A 23,578-nucleotide genomic window follows, 5' to 3' on the forward strand; every position below is an offset into this window, starting at 1 on the left:
CAGAGCTGTTCTGAAAGTCATTCCCTTTCCCTTGGTCAGAATTGCCTAACCCTGGCAGTCAAGATGATCCCAAATCCATTATCTCAGAACAAGGCACACACCTGGCCTTGCCGTATAGACCTTCAGAGGAGAGTCTGACCAGCAATCTGACAGGGATGAAGAACTCCACCCATCCACCAACTCCAAAGAGATGAATTCTCTGTCGATGAGAGAGTACACAGAAGGACATGTCACTTGGGTCTTGGAAACAAGAAAAACCCACTGAACCAGAGGTGTGACCCTTCCGCATCCCCGCCTCTCTCCGGCTCCCCATGGTCTTGCTCTGGGTCATTCGGACAGCCAAGTATCATACTGTGGCCAGAAGAGTTCTGTACCACATCAGATCATGAACAGCTACTAGAGAGGTGTCCCTCCCAGGGTCCACATTGCCCTGGGCTGACTCATACCAGGATGTGGGTGTCTTTTATCAAGTTGATGTTGGGCCAGAAATGTGGATGTCTCCTCTCCGACAGACTCAGGAGAGGACACAGAGTTCACCAGATCCGGGCTTTGAGAAGGGAACAGGGTCAGTTTTCTCTGGCCAGTCCTGTTGAGAGTGCTGATGGCTGGAGTTTGCACGTCCAGCAGAGGTAGAGGACCATGTAGGGCTGCTCCGGGGATGGTCTGCTCCCTCCCAAAGAGAAATAGAATGTGGCTCTCACATTGACACACCTCTGTGGGGGTTGGGACATCGCCCAACACATTCAGGATGCCAAGGTACAAACCTGTGATGGAAAGAGGTGCTTAGGGCAGTACCCTTGAGCGCCCCGAGCCACAAAGTCACAGATTGATACCTCATTCACTTGCCTGAACCCTCCTCTTAGCCTAGGGTCTCAGGAATGGAAGGCATGTCTCATGGGCAATATCTCCCCTAATTCAGGCCCACTGTATGATTTATTTGTCCTGTTGCCATGACAACACCCCTGACAAAACAATTTATGGATGTAAGGATGTGTGTTGTGGCTCCAGTTTGAAGGTCCATTGTAGCGAGCTGCGTGAAGTCACACCTGATGGCAATGTAGAGAGCTGTGTGGAGTCACACCTGATGGTGCTGGCTCCCGCCCTCCGCGATCCCGAAAGTGAGTGCTCTCTGTGATAATCAACTTCTAATATCAACTAGGCCTGACTTATGCTATTATCACGCAATGATTATCAGCTGCTTGCATATGCGTGAACCTATGGGCAGTGCCCACCTGGCAATCTGAGGTTGGCGGCCCAGGCCTACTTAAGGGCTGGGAGAGGTTTTCCCGGGAAGAGAGAGAGAGAGAGAGAGAGAGAGAGAGAGAGAGAGAGAGAGAGAGATTTTACAATTGTCAAAAGGTCCTGAATAAAACTGCAGTGAGAAGAGCTCCGGTGGTGGTGTCATCCTTGCTGGACGAGGGGGACTGCGACAGTCCATCGCTGTATGTCGCTGTTGGAGGACTTGTGTTGGGAGGAGTGTGAGGCAGCCGGACCTGGTTGTTCATAGTCAGGAGGCATGGACATGAACACTGGTTAGTACACAGTTCACTGTCTTTCTATTCATTCTGAGACCACAGCCCCCATGTGTACTGGTCACATTGGTGGGGGAGGGTATTCTGCCTTAACTAACCCCATCTAAAAACTCCCTCACGGACATGCCCAGAGCTTTGTTTCCAGGTGATTCTAAGCCCCATCAAGTCGGCAATCAAAATTAACCACCGTTTCCACCGTGCTGCTGACAGAGCTTCAAGCAGCTCGTAGGTGGGGTAGCCAGACCCTCCCTCTCCCACCAGGCTCTGGATCTCAAAAAGAGAGAGTAATCAGTTGTCAGTAGCAGAGGGACTGAGCCTGAAAAAGTATTTCCCCAATGTGTTCCCTGCCCCAGCATCCCTGCTTTCTTTAGAGAACAGCCTTTCCCCACTACACAGAGTTGGGCAAAGTCACGAGCTGCAAAGCACCAAGTTCCTCTACGTCCTTTCCTGAGGTCTCAACACCAGATTTTCTCTTGTGCTTAGGGCCTAAGGGTGCAACGCACACTGCTCACGTACCTTTAGCAGAAGAATAAGTCAGGTCACAGGGGATGACCCCTGGGAGAGTAAGAATGCAAGCCTAAAGCCATCCGTGGAGCATCTAAATCAAACCATGCCTGAAGGCCCTCCTCCGAATTCTCGGGTTATGAGCCAATAAATTGTCCGGCTTTGTTAAAACCACTAGGAGTTAGTTTGTGACATTTGAAATGGAAAGAGTTATGGTCCACGTAGTGGATCTAAGTCGCCTTTGTGGAGAAGGAATCTTTTCTGTGGGTGTTTGAGCAGGGTGCACAGTATCCAGAGGATGTAAGTGGGAGGAGCCGAGAACATGGGGTCGAGCATCTGGTGTTCAGGGTCCTAGCCTACATCCCACAGCATCAGCCTTCACTCTGGCCTGATGATGACCGACAGACACTTCTGGAAAGGCATTGGCCCCTCCAACACTTCCTAGGAATCAGCTCTGAGAGGGAAATAGCTGACCAGCCCTCCAACCCAGTAACCTCCCCCCAATCCCCCAGTTCATTGCAGCCTCTTTCAGGAAACAAAAAATATCATTGTGAATCGAGATTAATCTCATTATTCCTCTTACAATCAAAAGCAGCTCTGAGCCCACGTTCTGGTGTCGGGATCCTGAGATGGGGAAGGGTGGCATTTCGTGGCTCTCTTGGTGGTCTCAAATGGCCATGACATCCCACTTCAGAAGGCAGCAAAATTTGAGGTGTCTGATCATGGCAGTCTAAGCAGGAGCCAGCATGTCTTTCCGAGGACGGCGGTCTTGGGCTCCTGAGAAATGCTGTTTCCAATATTGCGGACGGCATAGTAAATTCTCATGTCAGCCACTATTGATTTTACAGTTTCCTGACCGCCTCCCCACCCCCACTACTCGATGTCTTTGATTATTTTATTTATGAACGACTTAACCTTGCCAGACAGCAGTCTCAGCACTGACAGTTATTCACAGGTTGGCGCCAGGGGACAGGACAATATTGCTGCTCCTCATCAGCATCTCGGGGTGGGGTGGGGGATCCCCAACACAGCCAAGACAGCAAGGCACAAGTCTGAGACGAGCTACTTAATAGGACAGTCAGGGAGACCTTGAGGGATACGGCTTCCCCAGAGCTGCCTCCTTGCCCTCTTAACTGAACCCCACAATCCCATGTCCTCCGGTTTCTGTCTCCAGTGCTGAGATCCCAGGAAGGGAGGATATGGTTTTCAGTTTTCCAACTTGAGGCTTTCAGAGAGTATAAGTGACTCTGGTCACTGGGACCCAAGCAAGACTCAGTGGCCTTGTAGGAATTTGTTCCCCTTGGAGAGGTGAGAGAGGTGAAGAGAGCCTGGGACCGTGGTGCAGGATCCATCAAGGCTGAGAGGCCACAGTGGGAGGCTTAAACAGGACCTTGCAAGGCAGCATAGAAAATCTGCCTTCGCCCAGCCATGTCCCCTGCCTGGGCCCAGGAGACCCTCACCCTAACCCCATGAGGTAAAATCACCATCCCCATCTACAGAGAGACAAGCTGGGGCCCAGAGGTGACACATTTGGCTCTAGATTGAGCAACCTATCTGCACGGATCCATTCCTAGCCAGTCCAGCTCTGAGACCTCTGTCATAGTCATTGCTGAATTTTGAAGCTTTAAATGGAGCCTGATCCTCCCTCAATAGTCCAGCCCGAAGTCTAACCTTCTACCTACTTGCTGTTCTCTCTACCTCCACCCACAGAAACCCCATCTTTCATCAGGATTGGTGACACCTTGGGACACCAGCCACCATCCTTGGGGGAACTGAAGAACCTCACAGTGTAGAAAACACAGCCTGGATGTCAGAAGTGCCATGCTGTGAGCATACTGTGTAACAAAAAGTCGGCATGCTTCTGTATCTTCACAACGTCAGAATTTATCAGTAAAATCCCAAGGTCCATTGGTTTCCTCTCAAGTGATTGCCAAGTGGTCCTAATTTTCTTGACAGCCAGCCGAGGTGTTGGCTCCTTTATTCCAGTTTTAACTACAAACTAACCCTCAGTGATAACCACCCAGATTCTAAATGGATAACTAAGGGTGAGTGACAGACAGACGTCTTCATTTTCCTCCTGTTGCTGGGCTGGAACACTCTGATGAGAGCAACATTAGGGAGAAAGGCTTGTGTGTAGCTCACAGTTCCGGTTACCATCCGTCCAGGCAGGGAGGTCAAGGCCTAGGGAGCCTGAAGCTCCCACAGCTGCTCACATCATGTCCGCAGTTAGAAGACAGACAGCGAAGAATGCATGCACACCAGTACTCGGCTTGTCTCCTCCCCTTCACACAGTCCAGGATCCACTGTCCAGGAAACCATGATTTGGTGTCTCTTTCCACATCGATGAGTGTCATCGATAGAATATACTCCCTGAGAGACAGGACTAGAGGCCTATATCCCAGGTGAGTCTGGGCTTTGTCAGGTTGATGGCTAACACAGACCCATCATAGAAAGATACACATGTATGCATACACATGTGTACACACACAGAGAGAGCTAGGATATGTTTAACTAAAAAGCGTTGAAGCTGCAGCAAATCCAAGGCATTTCAAAGGGGCCTGAGGGGCAGGGAGAATGACAGGGACGTGGAGAGTCTCTGCAGGGATAGATGGTAACTGACTACAGCTGTGGTCCTACTAGCACAAGGCTTCCGGGGCCACCACTGTCAGGGGCAGAGCAGAGCTGCAAGGATGAGGTGTGGTGGATGCCATAGAAGCAAAGGTCAGGACGGAGTGACCGATGCCCAGATGGCAAGTCCTGAGGGACAAAGTTGCCGAGGACAGATACAGCTCTGAATAGGCCATGTCAACACTGAAGATGAAGACACGATGAAACCCGGCACAGTCAGGAGTCCTTTGACCCACACGCCAAGCAGTCAGTAGACAGGAGGGAGGAGGTACTCCCTTGAAATGTCAGCTGTCCTCTTCCTTCAGACCAGGTGAAGGAATCAGGCCTTTTCTTCAGTCATTTGTGTCCATGAAGTTCTCAGGCCTGGTTTTCTTGGTAAGATTTTAGTGCATATACTCCTACAGTCCCAGTTTACTTGGACAAATTTATACAGCACCACCCTTTCCGCTTTGGGGAAGAAGTTATGATTGTATCTTGTGTGGCCCAGGAAAGATGGCATTGTTTGTGTACCCACCAGGTTAACTCATTCTCTATCCTCAGAATGGAGGCAAATTCTGCTTTTAAAGTGGATTCTCTCAGGGCTGGGTCATTTGTACAATATGAAGTAAACAAGGGCAGGTCCATTAAAGAATATGAGGTCAATTTAAAAAAAGGTACATTGTACAGTATGGAGTCACCGAGGACAGGGACATTGTACTACAGTATGGAGTCACCGAGGACAGGGACATTGTACAGTGTGGAGTCACCAAGGACAGGGACATTGTACAGTGTGGAGTCACCCAGGATAGGAACATTGTACAGTATGGAGTCACCAGGACAGGGACATTGTACAATGGAGTCACCGAGGACAGGGACATTGTACAGTGGAGTCACCCAGGACAGGGACATTGTACAGTGGAGTCACCAGGACAGGGACATTGTACAGTGGAGTCACCAGGACAGGGACATTGTACAGTACGGAGTCACCAGGACAGGGACATTGTACAGTACGGAGTCACCAGGACAGGGACATTGTACAGTGGAGTCACCAGGACAGGGACATTGTACAGTACGGAGTCACCAGGACAGGGACATTGTACAGTGGAGTCACCAGGACAGGGACATTGTACAGTACGGAGTCACCAGGACAGGGACATTGTACAGTGGAGTCACCAGGACAGGGACATTGTACAGTGTGGAGTCACCAAGGACAGGGACATTGTACAGTATGAAGACACCAGGACAGGGACATTGTACAGTGTGGAGTCACCGAGGACAGGGACATTGTACAGTGGAATCACCCAGGACAGGGACATTGTACTGTACGGAGTCACCGAGGACAGGGACATTGTACAGTGGAGTCACCAGGACAGGGACATTGTACTGTACGGAGTCACCGAGGACAGGGACATTGTACAGTGGAGTCACCAGGACAGGGACATTGTACAGTGGAGTCACCAGGACAGGGACATTGTACAGTATGGAGTAACTCTGGCCAGCACACAGCCTGAGCTCAGCATGCTGGGCATGGAGAACTCATTTCCCTCTTGGCTGCTGTGTACAAAGACTGTCTATTTCCTCAGGGTGCCAACAGCAGCCCCTGACGCTGAGTTTTTTAATGCTACATTGGCTACATTTTAAGTTCATGCAACCCAAACAATCTCTTCCAGATGGTGAAAATCTGTGGGGCTTTACGTGACAAAGCAAGCGAATGGGGACAGACGCAGCTCAGTCCTCAGCGTGGGTTTGTGTGCTCACGGGAGAGTGTGAGTTAGTCCCAGTCTGACTGCAGCTCCAGCTCGCCTGGACACCCTGCTGGGCCGTTACTGCCTGGGAAGAGCTTGCCACTGAGGAAGAGGCAAGGGATCCTTGGTAGTTAGTTTATCACACCTTCATGGGGCTCTGCCATGGACTCAGAGCGGAAGTGATTCAGGCCAGTGTGTGAGAACTGTTGCCAGAAGAAGCACAGGTGGACATGAGCCAACCCTGTGGGAAGTGGGTGCTGAAGAGCACGGGTACCATACAGACCTCAGAGGCAGGGAGCAGCTTCAGTCATTGCAAGGGGCCCAAAGGTTTGGTTTCTCAGTGATCAGCACTGAGTGGTTGGAGCAAAGACCCTGAGTGCTTCCAAAGGGACTGTTGCGCTCCCTGGGGAAAAGCGAGATGTCCTGAAGGAAAGCCAGGATGAAGTGTTACTGCGACAGTGTTGGGAGGGGCAAGGTTGGGGTGTTGGGCATTCCCAGCTATTCCCACCACAGGGACTTGCCTTAGAGCAAGGCCACTGATGAGCTTGGCTTGGAGATCTGTGGCACTTACTTGTCTATTGGCCAACTGTTTCCTCCAGGCTGAACTATCCCCTCTGAAGGGAGGTGCATGAGGCTCAGGGAGTAGAGGAAACTAACAAGGATCAGGAAGTCTCTCAGGCATACAAGATTCAGAAGGCCCTCCCTGAGGTCATAGAAACAGAGGCAATTGCTGGAGAGAGAAGTCTGGGAAGATGGCACAGTCTGCGTGAAGGTGGACTCGGGCTCTGTTGGTGATGGAGCTGCCTTCGAATCACTCATGCTCCTATGAGTAACCCCAGTAAACTCACTAGTTCACCAAGCTGGGCTTGGGTGTGAACATTACTTTGAGTGTTATTGATTCACCATCCGGGGTGAGCAGGCGCTTATTCATGGCCACCAGGGGTGGGAGGCGAGGGAGGAATCACATGACAGCTACTGTGAAGAGGGTCTCCTTCAGAGAGCCAATGAACACACAATTTGGCTCCTTTCTTGGAGACCCAGGGAGGTTGCTGCAGGTCACCTGCAGAATGGAGCCTTAAGCCCCCTCTGCAATCCCTCTCTACTTATTGGGATCTAATGAAGCAGAGGCCCCAGCATTCTGACTGCTCACCACACCTGCCATACACCCTGGGAAGGTAACGCTGTCCCTGGATCCCTGTGAATCCCCAGAGGTGGGGTGGAAGATATGGGAGCAACCAAGAGTCTTTGGGTGGTCATCTCACCGCTCCAAGGATTAATTTATTTCCTCATCCAAAAAATGGAGGTTTTGGGCAATGAAATGAACAACAAAACTTCAAAACTGTCAGCATCTCATGTTCACTGCCTGCTGTTGCAGCAGAAGCTACAAAGGGAGAATTTGTGCTTGCTCACAGTTGGAGGCTACAGTCTGCCATGGTGGGGAGTCACGATGCAGTGGTGTGAGGCAGCTGATCACAGGGCATCCGGTCAGAAAGCAGAGACCTGTAAACGCTGGTGGACTCACTTTCTGCTTTCTGCTCAGCCTTGTGCCCCAGTTCACAGGCCTGCGCTGCCAACATTCAAGGCAGATCTTCGCTCCTCCATTAAACTGCTTTGGTCACACCAGCATGGACAAGCCACTGTGTCTCCTGGGTGGTTCCAAGTCCTTTCAAGTTGACAGTTCACGAAGTGTCATAAAGACTTGGCTTGACTGAAATGTGCCCAGGTCTGCCTCAGCTGACACCCCCAACTTCCGATCCCACTAAATGACTAGGCTTGGTGGCTGTTTTCTCCCAACTGAACTAGTCAAGGCAGAGACCGTGGAGCTGACTGCTGCAGGCCTGTTAGAACAAGGGAGACATCACAGAAGTTACAGCTCCAACCCCACATCTTATGCAGGAAACCCTCAGGATGGGCTTAACCTAGGGGAGAAAGTTCCAGAAAGGAAAGGTGACAACTTATGAACACCCCAGCTGGGGCATCTCTGGGATCCCAGTGTGCCTCAGGGCAGTCACTGAATTTGGTTTAGACACCCAAGGCTCAAGTGCCCCAGCAGCCAATGGCCTTATAAGGGACCAGTGTCCAAACTGCACCTCTTGACAATATTCTGATTTCCAGCACTGTGTAACCTAGACGGAAGGTTCATTGTGCCCCTCCAAGCCTGGGTCCTTGTTTCCCTTTGGCTTCTGCATTGTTGCTTCTCACTACCACAGCTCTTCTCTTGAGAGGCCTTGTGGAGCTGAACCAGGCCTGGGATCCCTAGGTATGCTCCGCCCCCTAGACATGCTCCGAACCCCAAGCATGCTCCGCCTCCCTAGAGGCACCACCTGATGGTACAGAGCAGAAGAGCCGAAGCACCTGTCTGGATGAGTGAGCCCACTCGCCCACCTGCAGGATCCCTAAGAGCACATGGCGCTGGGGAACAGCCTACACGCTGCCTGGACTCAGCAGCTTCCCACACCTGCCATTTCTCCTCCTGAAACACGTCTTGACCTGCCTGGGGGCGTTAAAGGACCACTTGATCTGAATCCCTTGGTCCAAACTCTGCTCCAAGAGGCAAATACAGTCAATCCACCACGACCCTGCAGTTCTGCGCAGGTACCTGTAAGCCAGGGGACTTTAGATTCTGTGTGGTGCATGCTACAAGAGCACAGGGCACATCCTTGTGCTTGCTGCTGTCACTTGGGAAGGAGCACTGGATAGGAGTCAAATGGTGAAGTCACCGCTGGGCTCTGTGGCCCCAGAAATGATCTCCAGGCAGCCTCTGCTTACGCTGGGTGGTCATGCTCAATCTCCGTCTAGAAGGTAGAAAGGTCAGTGAGTGTGGAGGAGAGAGACTCCGGGCCACACGGACTACAGGGGGCTGGTCTGCCCAGCTTGTTCAGTATCTGCAGCCCCGAGCATTGACTGAACCATCCCATTGTCCTTTCACCTTCACAGACCTCAGGATACCAGCGCCCTGCTCCTGCCTTCAACACAGACACAAACCCTGATGTGCTGCTTCCCGAACAGGGCCTGGAAGAGAAGTCCCATGTCAGCCCCATCTTCAAGTATGCTGCTGCCTGTACTGGGGACTTTTTGTTCCCCAAGAAGTGGGACAAACATGGGCCATCTGCTTCTCTTCTCCGCAGGGATCCAGGGGGCGCTACTGTCCCTTCATTGCAGGTGAGGCTCACCATCTGTGACCGGCATGGATGTAGAGAAAGTAAATGGTCTTAAAGGGGGCAGCCTGGGCTCCAAAATGTGGCAGTACCACAGGGAGACAGCTCAGGTGAGCGAGTCGCAAGAAGATGGGGTTTCAGAGTCTGTGGCTGCATGGCTTCTTCCTTTAAAAATTCTGCATTTATTTATGGTGAGGGGAGCGCACCAGATGGGGCCAGAGAACAGCTCACAGGAACTGGTTCTCTCCTTCCCTGAGGTGGTCCTGGGAGTCATGCTCAGGTCATCAGGTTCTGCTCCAAGTACCTTGATCCACTGAGCCATCAATGGCCCAAGAGCTATTTCTTCTCATACCAATTCAAGCAGGAAATTGGAGCTTGCTCCTATTGTCAGGGTATATGTGTTTCATTTTATTTATTACTGGGTTTCTCCTAGGGAAAAAAAAATGGAGAAGTAAATACTTTAGGGTAATAGAGCAAACCTAGGTGCCTCTGCTTCCTGCTTGGGCAGGCAGATTCTAGGTTTAGAGCCAGAGTGGGGATACAGGGCTGGAGGTGGACTCCCTCAGCCACTTAATGGGTGATAATGACATGCTGTAAACAGTCTTGGTGTGATTAAGGTTGGAGGCCCGGGGCTGAGACAGTTTCCATCCAACAACCGAGCCCCAGCTCAGCTGGCTCCAGGAGACTCTACTGGGCCTGCCCCAGCCCTGAGGACAAGCTATAGCCTCTTCTGTCCAGCAGCTGGCCCAGGATAACCCCAGCCCTCTCACTTCCTCCAGTAAGCTTGCATGCTCTGGGTGCAAACTCTTAGACATGGAGGGGGGCCTAAAGACAGCAATACACTCTCTGCCTGTTTAATGAGGGCACCTTGGCTAAATGTGACCCCCTCCTCCACATCTTCAGAGTGAAACATCCCCTCCACCCTCCCTGCTGCCTGTTGGGGAACCCCAGATAGCCTGACTTCGTGAAACCTCCCCTTTTCTCTAAGAAGGGACACACTGTGCCTCATGGACCTGAGTGTTTCTCAGAGCCCACAACCTGCCACTGTTCATCTGTCTGTCAGCACACCCACAGTGTTAACGAGTCTTCTGATGAACATCTCACCCAAAAGGACCATCTACCCCCACGAACCCCAAACTCCTGACCCTGCAATAACCAAAGTGCCAACCCCTCAGGGAACCACGCCTCCAGCCATTTAGAAGTCGCTGCTCTGCTCCCCACTTCTAACTGTGCTTGTCGCACGGTTCTCCCAAGAGAGCGCGCTTCTAAAGCCCACTCCACAGAGTCTCCGAGAGTCTCCTGTCACAGAGTAGAACATTCCGTTGTTTGTGTGTTTTGGCGAGTTGGTCCTTGTGGTCTTTCTTTTTCCAAAACAGCCTGTGGCTTTTCATTGCCCATGTGCCTGCTGGAAGGTTTTAATCCCAAAGGCAAGACCCATATTTTAAAACAATGAAGTCAGAAGGTCTATTCAGAAGGAATGCAGTGTTTCAGGAAGTGGGGTGGGTGCTCCGAGGCCCTAAGTCCTCCCCCTCCTGCTCTTTCCCCACCACCACCATCTGCTTCCTTTTTTGTAACTGTGCTGGTCCCGGCCTGGCATTGTACTGGGTCTTCGCCTTGTTTCCATGCAGAGGTGACATGCCAGCTCAGTTGGGATGGGGATGACACTATTTGATGTCTCTGGGAGGACTGAGAGGCCCTGTCCTGGTCACTGCAGCTGTGCAGTCTGAAAGGTGCCTGGGAGAAGACTCAGAAGTGGGAGGAAGGGGAGTGAACTCCGCTGTCTCAGCCCCAGGCAATTGTATCTGCTGATCAGGAGTCCCAGCTAATGCTGGGAGGTGTCAATTGACAAGGGAGATGGGTAGGAACTGATGGGGCTGTATCCTCCTTCCTCTTCCTTCCTCCTTCCCTCCCTCCCTCCCTCCATCCCTATTCTTTCCTTCCTCTTCTGCCTCCCTTCACCTCCTGCCTGCAACCCTCCTCCCTCTCTGCCTTCCCCTCCCCTTTCTTTTTTTAATTGTTCTTATTGAGCTTTACATTTTTCTCTGCCCCCCTCCCTTCCTCTCCCCTTCCCTTCTACCCTCCTTCATGCTCCCAATTTACTCAGATCTTTTTTTTTCTTCTTCCCATGTACATTAGATCTATGTATGTCTCTCTTAGGGTCCTCTTTGTTGTCTAGGTTCTCTGGGATTGTGAATTACAGGCTGTTTTGCTGTCATTGTTTTTGTTGTTTATTTGTTTTTTGCTTTATGTCTAAAAGCCACTTATGAGTGAGTACATATGATATTTGTCTTTCTGAGTCTGGGTTACCTCACTCAATATGATGTTTTCTAGATCCATCCATTTTCCCACAAATTTCAAGATGTCATTATTTTTTCTGCTGTATAGTACTCCATTGTGTAAATGTACCACATTTTCCTTATCCAGTCTTCTGTCAAGGGGCATTTAGGTTGTTTCCAAGTTGTGGCTATGACAAACAATGTTGCTATGAACATAGTTGAGCACATGATTGCGCATCCTTTGGATATATACCCAAAAGTGGTATTACTGGGTCTTGAGGAAGGTTGTTTCCTAATTTACTGAGAAATTGCCCTACTGAAATCCAAAACAGCTGTACCAGTTTTCACTCCTACCAGCAATGGAGGAGAGTTCCCTTTACCCCACATCCTCTCTAGCATAAATTGACTTCAGTGTTTTTGATCTTGGTCATTCTTACAGTGTAAGATGGAATCTCAGAGTTGTTTTGATTTGCATTGCTCTGATGGCTAAGGATGTTGAGCATTTCCTTAAGTGTCTTTCAGCCATTTTAGATTCCTCTGTTGAGAGTTCTCTGTTTAGGTCTGTACCCCATTTTTATTGGATTATTTGTTCTTTTGATGACCAACTTCTTGAGTTCTTTGTATATTTCGGAGATCTTCTCCCTCTTTCCTCCCTCTCCCTCCTTCCTGCCTATATGCATCCTCTCCTTCCCACCCTTCTCTCTCAGTCTCTCTCTCCCTTTCCACAGGGTCCTACTACCTCAGCCTCCATGCCAGCTTTGGAATGACTTTTTCTACCCAGAGGGCAATGGTGCATGTGGTCAGATGGTGAACATTGAGAGAGCAGAGCGGCAAAGCTGCACACAAGTTTCTGCAGGTGGTTTTACCTTCTCCTATGGACATTTGCCAAAAGAGTAAAAGGGAAAGCCTCACACTCCGGCCACCCACGCTGCTTCATAGTTTTATTGTGGTCTCTTCAAGAGGAAATCACCGGGGCCTCATTTTGTAGGTCTCACATGGCATCTGCTTCTCACATGCAGGGTGACTTTGGGAAAGTCATTTCAAGAGGCTGTGCCCAGGGTTCCAAGTCTGTGAAGGACAGTGACGGAGTTACTGTCTTCCTGGTACCACTGTGGGGACAAGGTTACTTAGTCCTCACTTACTGTTGCCGAGAAGGGACCACTGTCCCTCATCCCACACAAGCTCACTATCCCCTGGCCGGCAGGAGGTAAGACACAGGGCAAAGAAACAAGGGTGTCAATGCCCCCACTTTCTCCTGCACCCCAGCAGAGGAGGAGGTCTAGCCAGCAGGGTCTCAGCTCCAGCCAGTTTGATGCTCCATTCCTCCTGCCAAAGGGATAGAGAGTTTAATGCTATACCAGGAGAAGAGGTGGATGTGAGTGGCTGGGGCTGGCCTTTGAGGGTCATAGCCTGTCCCACTTTTGAGCTGGCATTTCTGCTTCTTCATACAAGATGTGAGATACCCAACCACCATGGTCCCCATCCCACCCTGCCCCACCCCCATGGCAGAAGTTATCCCAGGAGCCCAAAGGCCAGAAAAATAAAAAGCTATCCCCTCAGGACATTAAGCTGGACTGCACAAACGCTTGTCACTACTCAGGATCTGCCCGGCTGAGGTTTTCAGTTGGCAGGAAGCTGTGGCTAGAAAGCAGCGGCCAGTGTAGCGGGCACTGTAGGCCCCGCCACCTGAGTTCACGCAGGCCTCCAGGACATGTAGTGCAGGGGCCCCACAGCTCCCAGGAAACTGTCTGACAGGATGTAATGAAAATTCTTTCTGTCTTTGTCACACTGTGGGTAGGCAGGCAGGCCAAAAGTCTAAATGTTTTCAAGGGAATTTTTAATTAGTATGTAAATTCGGCTCTCAGCATTCAAATGTCATTTACTAGGTAAATGTTGCACTCTGTGCAGGTATTTATTTGATCCTGTCCCGCCAAGGTGCCTTTGTGGCTTTCCAGGGCGGGTAATAACAGCATTTCAAAGACAAAATGAAATGCTCCCTCCACGGCGACGCTGCCGATGTGCGCAGAATATTTCAGGGAGGCTGCACCAGCGCTGGCAGCCACACAGACTCCCTCCATCCTGCCTGTCTGGCATAGCCTACAGCTGCAAGGGGACCTCTCATCCCCGGATCCCGACCCAGAACAGTCCCTCAAAGGGACCTGGCTAGGGACTCGGGGATAACTGCCAGTTACCTGCGTCCAGGGAACTCGGAAGAAGCAGGCCATGCAAGTGGACGTTAAGAACAGCTGCGTCCATACACCCCTGTGAACCCTCAGAAGACAGGGCGGAGGAAGTCAGTCAGTAGCCATGGACCCTTAATTCCAGGATAGAAAATGACTTGGTGCTAGGGCTCCAAAAGGCAGGACAGGAAGTTTGAACCTTCCCACATGTGTCACTGTCCCCAACATGATCAGAGGATACTCTGAATGTCGAAGAAACTTTGCTGCATCAAGAATGTGTGCGTGTGTGTGTGAGCAGCCTAGCTGAAGTCTTAAGCTGCCTGTCCCAGTTCCACTGTGAGGGACAGTGGTCTCCTTACCCATGTGAACAGGGAGAGATGACTGTGTATGTGCATGTATGCCTGAGGATAAATACTCATGCTTGTATGCATAAGGATAAGCAGGCAGGTGCATATATACAAGTGCCTGAGTGTATGTGTGCAGTAGGTGAGTGTGTCTACATGCGGCATATATACCTGTGTATAATTTTGTACATACAAGTTATGGATGTGAATATGCATACGTACCTATGTGTATACATGCAGATAAGCATACATATATGCCTGAATGAATTGTGCACTTGTGTGTGTCTGTCAGTCTACAGGTATGTGTATATGCCTATATGCTGTTAACATGACTATTCATGCCTTTTTTCTGCTTTCCTGTTCTCTGCGGGAACCTGTGGTCCTGTAAGTCTATTTCCCCATAAAAGCTGTATATATTTTTATTAAAAAAAATGACTATTCATGTGTTAGCCTATTCTGTACATATGTAGATATGTTGATGTGTGCATATGTGTATGTATGTGTATACATGCATGCATACATGCTTGAAGATGTCCAAATATGTGCATATACCTGGATGACAAAATATGTGTGCACGTGGTTATGTATACAGACAGCCACATATATAAGCATATGTATACACTTTGCATCTGTGTATACCTGTGCATGCCTGGGAGTATGCGTGTAGGTATGTGCATTTGTATGAGTATACATATGTCTGAGTATGCATGTTTATACATGCATGCACACATGAGAATGTGTGTGTCTGCCTATAAGGATGTGATGGACAATTCTGCCAACTCCTGTGCACCCCAGATGCAGGTCAAAGTCTGGCAACCTGGCTCAGGAATATTCCAGTTTAGCACCCCCTAGTGCCTGGGACAGCTGCAGTGAGGGTGGTGACAGGGAGGTATGTTCAGAGTCCCCGATGAGTTAGCTGGAAGTGCCTCAAACCAGTTGGTCTTCACACTCACCACTTAGCCAGCACCCTAATTCCTGAGTCATCGGCTGATTCCTGGTCCCGCTTTCTTCTGCTCGGAACCGTCATCCTGGACAAGCCCTGAAGCCCAGTTCTCCAGGACTCACCTGGAGCACCACAGGATGCAGAGAGGAGCAAAGAGAAGCTGAGCATGAGCTCACCTGCTAGGTGTTCAGATACAGGACCAGCACCAACAAAGCCATGTAAGACCCCGAGCCAGGCCTCAGGTGGTGGCAGAGCACAGCAGGTTGGGAGGGCATCTCCACGGTTACACATCCACTTCACACATCAACACTCACAGCCGGTGTGTCCTCTTCTCATCACAGCCAGGGCTCGGCAGACTGAGTAGATCTAACGTCCAGCAGGGTGCCCTTTCTGCCAACCACTCTGCTCTCTTCTATCTCTTGCTTCTCTATAGATCCCTCACCCATCCATCCACCCATCATCGTCTATCCACGCATCGATCATTCTCCATCCATCCATCATCCGTCTATCTATGCACCCATTATCTATTATTCCATCTGTCATCCATCCATCCAGCCATCACTTTCCACCCATCCATCGTCCATCCATTCAGCCATCATCCTCCATCCATCCATCCATTCATCATCCACCCATCCATTTATCAAGTTAACAGACATTTCTGAGAGAACTCCCTGTGTGTCCTATGTTGCTCAAGATTTGTGAGCACAGCCAGGAGAGAGACCAAACCCCTATTCCCTGTAGGAGCTTATACTCTAGAAGGGCAAAGAAATGAGAGGCAGGTCATCAAGTAGACCAGCACATCTTCCCACCTGGCAATGGGGAACCTAGTAAACCCTTCCAAGCCAGTACCAAGATAAGGCTGATGCCTCTTGTAAATACGTGAGACACGGTGACAGGCCCACAGCTAGTGTTCTTACTGTCACCCCATCTCCTGACCCCAGCCCCCAAGAGTACTGTGACCTAGCTGTGGGCTCAATGTCCATAAGTTGGAGCCCAATTTCGCAGTGCCATGGTGAAGATGGAGCCCCTATTAATAGAATTGGTGCTGGGATTAAGAAGAGATCCCAACCCTGCCTCTTGAAGATGCAATAAGAAAGAGTTGCCTGGCCACCGGGTCTTTCAGAAACTTCATGTTGGACCTCAACCTCCAGAACCATGATCAATAAACATTGTCCACTCAAACCACCCAGTCTAGGGTCTCTCTGGTTTTGTGCCCTGACTGAGACCCTGGGTAAACAGAAGACGGGGGTTGTGCTGGAAGAAGCCTTGTGATTCCTGAGCAGGAAACCAAGTTGAAGAAGGCATCAAAGAGTGAATCTCCAGGGCTTCCTCTGGCTGCATGAGGCCTGAGATGGACCTGATTGGATTCAGGATTTCTCCAACCCGTGGCCCCCTCTCAGAGCACACAGCTTAGGGATATCCTGGGTTTCTCGTGGTCAGGCACGGTCACATCTCTGTTCCCAGAGTCCTGTGTGTGTGTTCCCAGGGTCCTGTGTGTGTGTTCCCAGGGTCCTGTGTGTGTGTTCCCAGGGTCCTGTGCATGTATTCTAAGGGTCCTGTGTGTATATTCCTAGGGTCCCGTGTATATGTTCCCAGGGTCCTGTGTGTGTTCCCAGGGTCCCGTGTGTGTGTTCTTAGTGGGGAGGGCCTTAGAGTCCGAACACAGGTGCTTTTTTATCCCCAGGTGAGTCTCCAAGCAAGAGCTCATGCTACACTGGGGCCTAGCTGGAGATGTCATGGTTGGCTTTAACTAAAGATGTTGTCATGGGGGCAAGTTAAGTAACTTTCAAATGACTCTACCTGATAATGCCTTTATTATCATCTTAACTTGATGGCTGGGTCAATTGCCCATACTCACAGCTGAGCAATGAGTCCTCTGGGTCCAGCTCATGAGTCCAGGCAGGGGAAGGAAAGGAACAGACAATTCCAGGACATCACCTTCTGTAGAGGTAGAGACGCCAATACCCTCATACACCAGGCAAGAGTTGGTCCTTGACCCCATCTCAGCTGTCTGGGGCAGAGACAGGAAGTTAATGGGAGAACACCTTCCAGGAACCTGGGCCAGAGATGGAGGAGGAGCTACCTGACCTCCTTGTTGCAAGGCTCCTGTCCCCATGGTACACAGTAGGGCTGACACAGAGGCACACCCTGTACTTACCTCCTCACCTGAATCCTCCCTGCCACCTCCAACAGGGAGGTTAAAACAAGCGGCTTGCTGGCTTGCTTTAGCTTGAGAAGTTGAAAGACCCTACCCACGGCAGGGGGTGTGGGGAGGGTAACTGAGTGGTGTAGATAATGTCTCCATGATCCATTCAGCTCTGATTAGGGAGGCCAGAGAGGACCAGGTACCATTATCCAACAAATGTACCACTCCTTCCTGAAGCAGACACAGGCTCACCTGCATGTGCTGCTGATAAGCACAGCTGAGTCCCCAGGAGCCAACCCTTGCTCTAATGTATCACTACAGGCAAAGTAAGAGCACCCCGTGGGGTGGGTACTGGAACATTGCCACCCTGAGGGCTACGCCCCATGTTCTAGCTGTCTCCTGGGCTGTAGGAAGAAGCCCAGGACCCCACGCATGCTCCCACTGTTCCTGTCCCACACCATGGCCAGCTGTCCCAGCTGGTCACCTCCAGGATCACTCTTGCCCTCCCTTTCTCTCCCACATCCCACAAGCCAACTTCCACATTCTCTTCCACATTTGTGTCCAGCCCCACCCCTTCCCTGGTCTGGTCACTGCCATCTCCTGGATGGCCACCATGGCTTCTCTGCTCTGGTCCTGCTCCACTCAAGTCCATACAGCTACATCTCCTGCAGAGGGAGCCTTGGATGGCTTGTGATGTCTCATGTCCACTCAGCTCCAGCCTGGAGGATCCGCAGGGACAATAGCTCTCCAACCAACCCAGTATGGAGGCTGCAAAACTCATGTAGGATTCCCCCCTATTTTGAAGAACCAACATTCCCATCCTGACCAGGCACCCCAATTTCTGTGTCCTCCCCCATAGACTTCAAAACTCCAGGGCAGATCCTATGTCTGTGTCATGGCCCTGGGTGTTGGTGTTTACAAGATTTCATTTAACTGGTACTAATTAATAGTGTGCATTTATTGAGTATAGGCAGTTTTTCCTCAAGAACACAGGCACCCCAATAACCATACAGAGACTTAATATTAATTATAAATGGTTGACCAGTAGCTTAGGCTTGTTATTAACTAGCTCTTACAACTTAAATTAACCCATATTTCTTACCTGCACTCTACCACATAGCAGTACCTTCAGCATGGCTTCTTTCTGAGTCTCCTGGCAACTTGGCCCTCCTTCCTCCCAGACTCTCTTTTTGTCTTTTAGTCTCACCTTACCTCTACCTGTCCAGCTATTGGCCATTCTGCCCTTTGTTAGACCAATAAGAGCAACACATCTTCACAGTGTACAAAAGGATTATTTCCATAGCAGTTGAGCATCTACATCTGTACCAGGCTGTCCTGAGAAATTTTCAATGTTCAGGTTCCATTGACCCTGCCACACCACGGCCACTCCCAGGGGGATCATTTGGGGTGCATCTTCTACTTACCAGGTTTCTGGAACCTGGAGGTAATCTTGCACAACCGCAAACAGCTAACCTCAGGAGAAGTCCAGACAGATATAGCTCAGGAACTGCCTTTGTCCATCCCCAACCCCACTGTCGACATGCTGAGTGAATGGGGTGCAGGTAAAAGTTCCGGCCCACTCAGATGTGGCTCTAGTCTAGCCTGGCGTGGCTCTGAGTGAGTGTGGCCATGCCTACCCTTCTTGGACCACAGTCTTTCCTATAGAGTGTGATGGTCCCTCTTTGTGACCCTTCCCTTGGCGACCACGCCATGTAGCCCAGTTACTGGGTAAACTGAAAACCCCACCAGAGAGGATCATGGTAGTTTCTCGTATATTATTTCACTGTTGAGACCTGGGAGGGTGGGCGCAGATGATGTCAGGAGTCTGACTAAGCCCCAGAGAGAGGGAGAGAGTGGGAAGAAGAAAGTGCACTGCTCTGTCTGCCAGACATCTGGATCCTCCTTCATCTCAATGGCAAGTTCTGGGCGCTCGTGTTTTCTGGCTGGTGCAGAGAAGCACACCCTATTCATGGTCTCCATTTCCCCACCGGAAATGAATCACCTTCCTGGGGCCGTATCTCCAGTCTTCCTGAAGTCCCCAGCCACAGGATCCTGCCATCAACAGGCCTGTCATGCATGGTCTGTCATGGAAAGTGTGGTTCTGAGTGGAAGACCCCCACAGTGGGGAGCTTGGGGACTCGTGGATGACCTCACAGCTTGCTAGAGTCCTTAGCCCCAGAGAAGTCTGTGCCTTTCAGTCGGGGTGCCAGGGGGTGACAGAAGCTCTTGGACGGTCTTAGCAGGATTGAGCTTTCCCCTGCGTCACTCATGGCTCTAAGAACAACTGTTGAGCCTGATAAAGTGATACAGTCCTGTAATCCCAGCACTGGAGAAGCTGAGGTAGGAGAATTACAAGTTCAAGGCCAGCCTGGGCTACACAGTGAGGTCAGTAAGAGGAGGAGGAGTGGGGGGGGAGAAGGGGAAGGAGGAGAGGAGAGGGACGAGGAGGGAGGAGAGAAGGGGAAGGAGGAAGAAAAGGAAGGAGGGGGGGAGAAGGAGGAGGGGAAGGAGGAGGAGAAGAGGAAAGGGGAAGAGGAGGGGAGGAGGAGGAGGAAGAGAAGAAGGAGGAGGATGGGAAAGAAGAGGAGGGGGAGGAGGAGGAGAAGAAACTGCAGAATGCCCTGGGGATTCAGGGTCCCCACACCAAGAAAAGTGAAAACATAAGGGTCTGTCCAGGCTCCTAGAAGTCCCTCACCACAGCAAGACATCTGGCCTCAGACTGTGAGGAGGAAGGGTGACTTCCCCAACCCCTTTAGGCAAGGGAAGGTCCAAACAGTCCTGCCAATCCAGGCTGGGGGGCGAGGGAGCTTGCATAGCCCCAGGGTACAGTCGAGGCTGCCAGTCCTAAATAGATTGAAAGTGTGTCGGCTCTACTTTACCTACTCAGCCAAGCTGGTGGCCACACCCCACCACCTGACTTCACAGCGGTGTTGTGTGAGGTGCAGTTTTATGCACACCAGACCCCTGAGCTCTCGCATCACCTGGGCACCTCCCGTGCAGCCTTGCCGTGTCCCCCAGTTCTTCCAGCCTGGGGACATCAGTCACCCACTGAAGTTGTATCCCCACCTTGAGCATTTCTGCAATCCAAACTTGCTCTGCACAGTCCACAAAAGAACTTTTACATAATGTTGAGTCTGAAAGGTTTTACAGGGCAGGGTGACCAAACAGTCTCCTTTCCCGGATTGTCTTTAATGGGTTTATTCTTTTTAATTGTGTGTGCATGTCCACACGCGGGTGTGGCGGCACAGGCACATGCGTGTGAAAGCCAGAGGATAGCCCTGCTTGCAGCTCTTCAATACAGTTCCTCATGTTATAGTGACCCCAACCATAAAATTATTTCATTGTTGCTTTATAACTGTAATTTTCTACTGTTATGAATATTAATATAGATATATGTTATGCAGGATGCCTGATATTCAAGTCCCCAAATGGGTCATGGCCCACTGGTTGAGAATTGCTGTTCAAGATTCATCATCCACCTTGTTTTCTAGACAAGTCTCTCGTCCAACTGGGAGCTCACTGACAAGGTTAGCTAGATGCACCTGTCTCCCCTCCCCAGTGCTGGGATTCCAGCCGTGTGCCATCGTGAAGAGCTTTCTTTGTGGGTACTGGCCCTGGAACTAAGGGCCTTGTACTTGAGAGCTAAGTGCTTTATTGTCTAAAGCCTTTCCCCAGTGTCTTACTGACAGAGCCCCAGCCCCTATCACCTTTATTCAAAAGACTCACAGCTCACTAAACCAGCATGCACCAGGACCCTGTAGCACTTGGTCCAACCTCCAGCAGTTTAAACTGCCAAGCGAGAGGCGGAGCCACTGCCCACTCACAAGGCCTACAGGATGGACAGATGCCTACAGTGCTGCACGTTTAGTGTCACGGTGCCCAAAGCAGTGACCAAGCTCCTGAGACTTAAACTCGCTGTTTTGAAACAATCTCGTTATCCTGGTGAGCAGTTAAAACCTTTACTTCAGTCACTTTCGAGACTCTGTGTGTGCATGTGTGCAGAGGCCACAGCCTGACACTGCGTGTCCTTCTCTATCACAAGACCTTACAGTCTTGAGAACAGAGTCTCTCACTGAATACGGAGTTCATCAGCAGCTAGACTGACCAGCAAGCCCAGATCTGCCTGCTGCCTTCCAGGCTTGGGATTACACCTCACTGCACCCAGCTTGTTAAGCAGGTGTTGGGGATTGAACTTGGGTTCTCAGGCTTGCACACCAGACATTCACCCTCTGAGCCATTTCCCAGCCCTTCAAATTAATTAACTAATTTATTTTTAAACTTCGTTGACTTCGTGTCCTGAAGCGCACGTGCAGAGGTCAGAGAGAAGCTTGTGGGAGCTTGTTATTTTACTTTGCCCATTTGAACTCCCGGGGTCAAACTCAGGTCAAGGCAGACAACCGGCTCCTATGAATAATTTACATTGGTATGGATTTTTAAGGTCAGTTTTGTTATATGTATATGCATATTTCTAATCTTGATTAAGGTATTGTGATTGTGTAGTTCATTTAAAAATGTAATGTATAATTAGGAAATATAGGTTGCTAATGGATAATCATCAATAATAGTCAAGCTTGTAGTCATGTTAGATTTTCTAGATATATAGAGATATATTTCAATTAGATAGGCATTCTTCATATCTTTCAAAGACTACAGAACATGGCATTTTAAATGTTTTAATAACTTAAGGTTTTTCTTGACAATGAGACATGTCTGCTCCTGGCAGCACCAATCTACTTCAAGAGGAAGATGGGCATTGAAGAGCCTCCTTATGGAGTTTGATAGCCATTTGGGCAAGAAACTGCTCTTGCCTGGACTGATGCATAAACTGGACACAGAGAGAGGACTGCTAAACTTGCCTAAAAGTGAGATGATCTTTCAGGGTTCCTGACTCATGAAAGAGTCTACAAGACATTCTGCAGGACACAGCAGACAGTAACTGTCTTTGAAATTTCCTGCTTCATGGAAATGTCTGCTGGACACTATGGGCCTGTAGGCTGAAGATGGATGCCCCAACGGTACAGAGGAACTTTGGGTGATTGTCCAGACAGCAAGATGTCTCTGTCATTTCTAGAGTTTTGGACTTCTTGTTTGCTTAGGTAATATTATATCCTTCTGGAGTCTTTAATGGAGTTGAAGAATTGTTAGTTATAGTTATAGTTTTCCTTAGTTATGATAAAGGATAAAATAAATATAAATATTGCAACTGTAATTCTTACTTGATAATTGTTTTGTTATATGTAATTTTACTATGTTAAAGTTAAAGCCTTTCTTTTTTGTTTAAACAGAAAAAGGGGAAATGATGGAGGAGGGTCTCTGTGTTACTTTCATTGGTTAATAAAGAAACTGCCTTGGCCCTGATAGGACAGAAAATTAGGTAGGCAGAGTAGATAGAACAGAATGCTGGGAGAAAGAAGCAGAGGCAGGCAGTCGCCATGATTCTCCCACCTCACACAGACGCAGGTTAAGATCTTCCCTGGTAAGCCAGCTCGTGGTGCTACACAGAATATTAGAAATGGGTTAGATCAATATATAAGAGCTAGCCAATAAGTGGTTAAAACTAATGGGCCAAGCAGTGTTTAAAAGAATAAAATTTGTGTGTTATTATTTTTGGGTATAAAGCTAGCCATGCAGGCGGCCGGGTGCCAGGAACGTAGCCCGCCGCTCCTATTACTACACTCATCAGTCTAGACTGATGTTTTTACAAAGAAGCTCATACTGAACAGAACTCCAAAGGGCACTAAAAGAAATGCTCTTGGCATTGTGTGAACACGTGGACCAATCAAGGGTTGAAGATTCACACAACCTGGCCTGACCGCAGTGGTTTCCTAGGAGGGAGCATCCATGCCCCTGCTCTCCCAGAGTGTCTCATTGAGCTGTTCTGTGGCCTAGTCACCAGCAGTGCCTGGGTGACTCAGAAAGGCAGCTGAGTCGACAGCCCTCTCCCTAGATGACAGGTGAGCATTAGTGTTGGTCTCAGAGCAATTGCAGGGAGCGGTGATAGCCAGCGCCCATGCTTCTGGGCTCTACGGGCATCGCCGACATCGGAGGCAGTCTTGGGAGGAGAGGTAACACATCCTGAGTCGTGGGTGGAAAGCCAGGGGCCCTGTGCTCCTGCGTAGGCTGTGGAGCCCGGTGGGAACTGA

The sequence above is a fragment of the Chionomys nivalis genome, chromosome 9 (genome assembly GCF_950005125.1).
Source record: "Chionomys nivalis chromosome 9, mChiNiv1.1, whole genome shotgun sequence".
Taxonomy (NCBI): Eukaryota; Metazoa; Chordata; class Mammalia; order Rodentia; family Cricetidae; genus Chionomys; species Chionomys nivalis.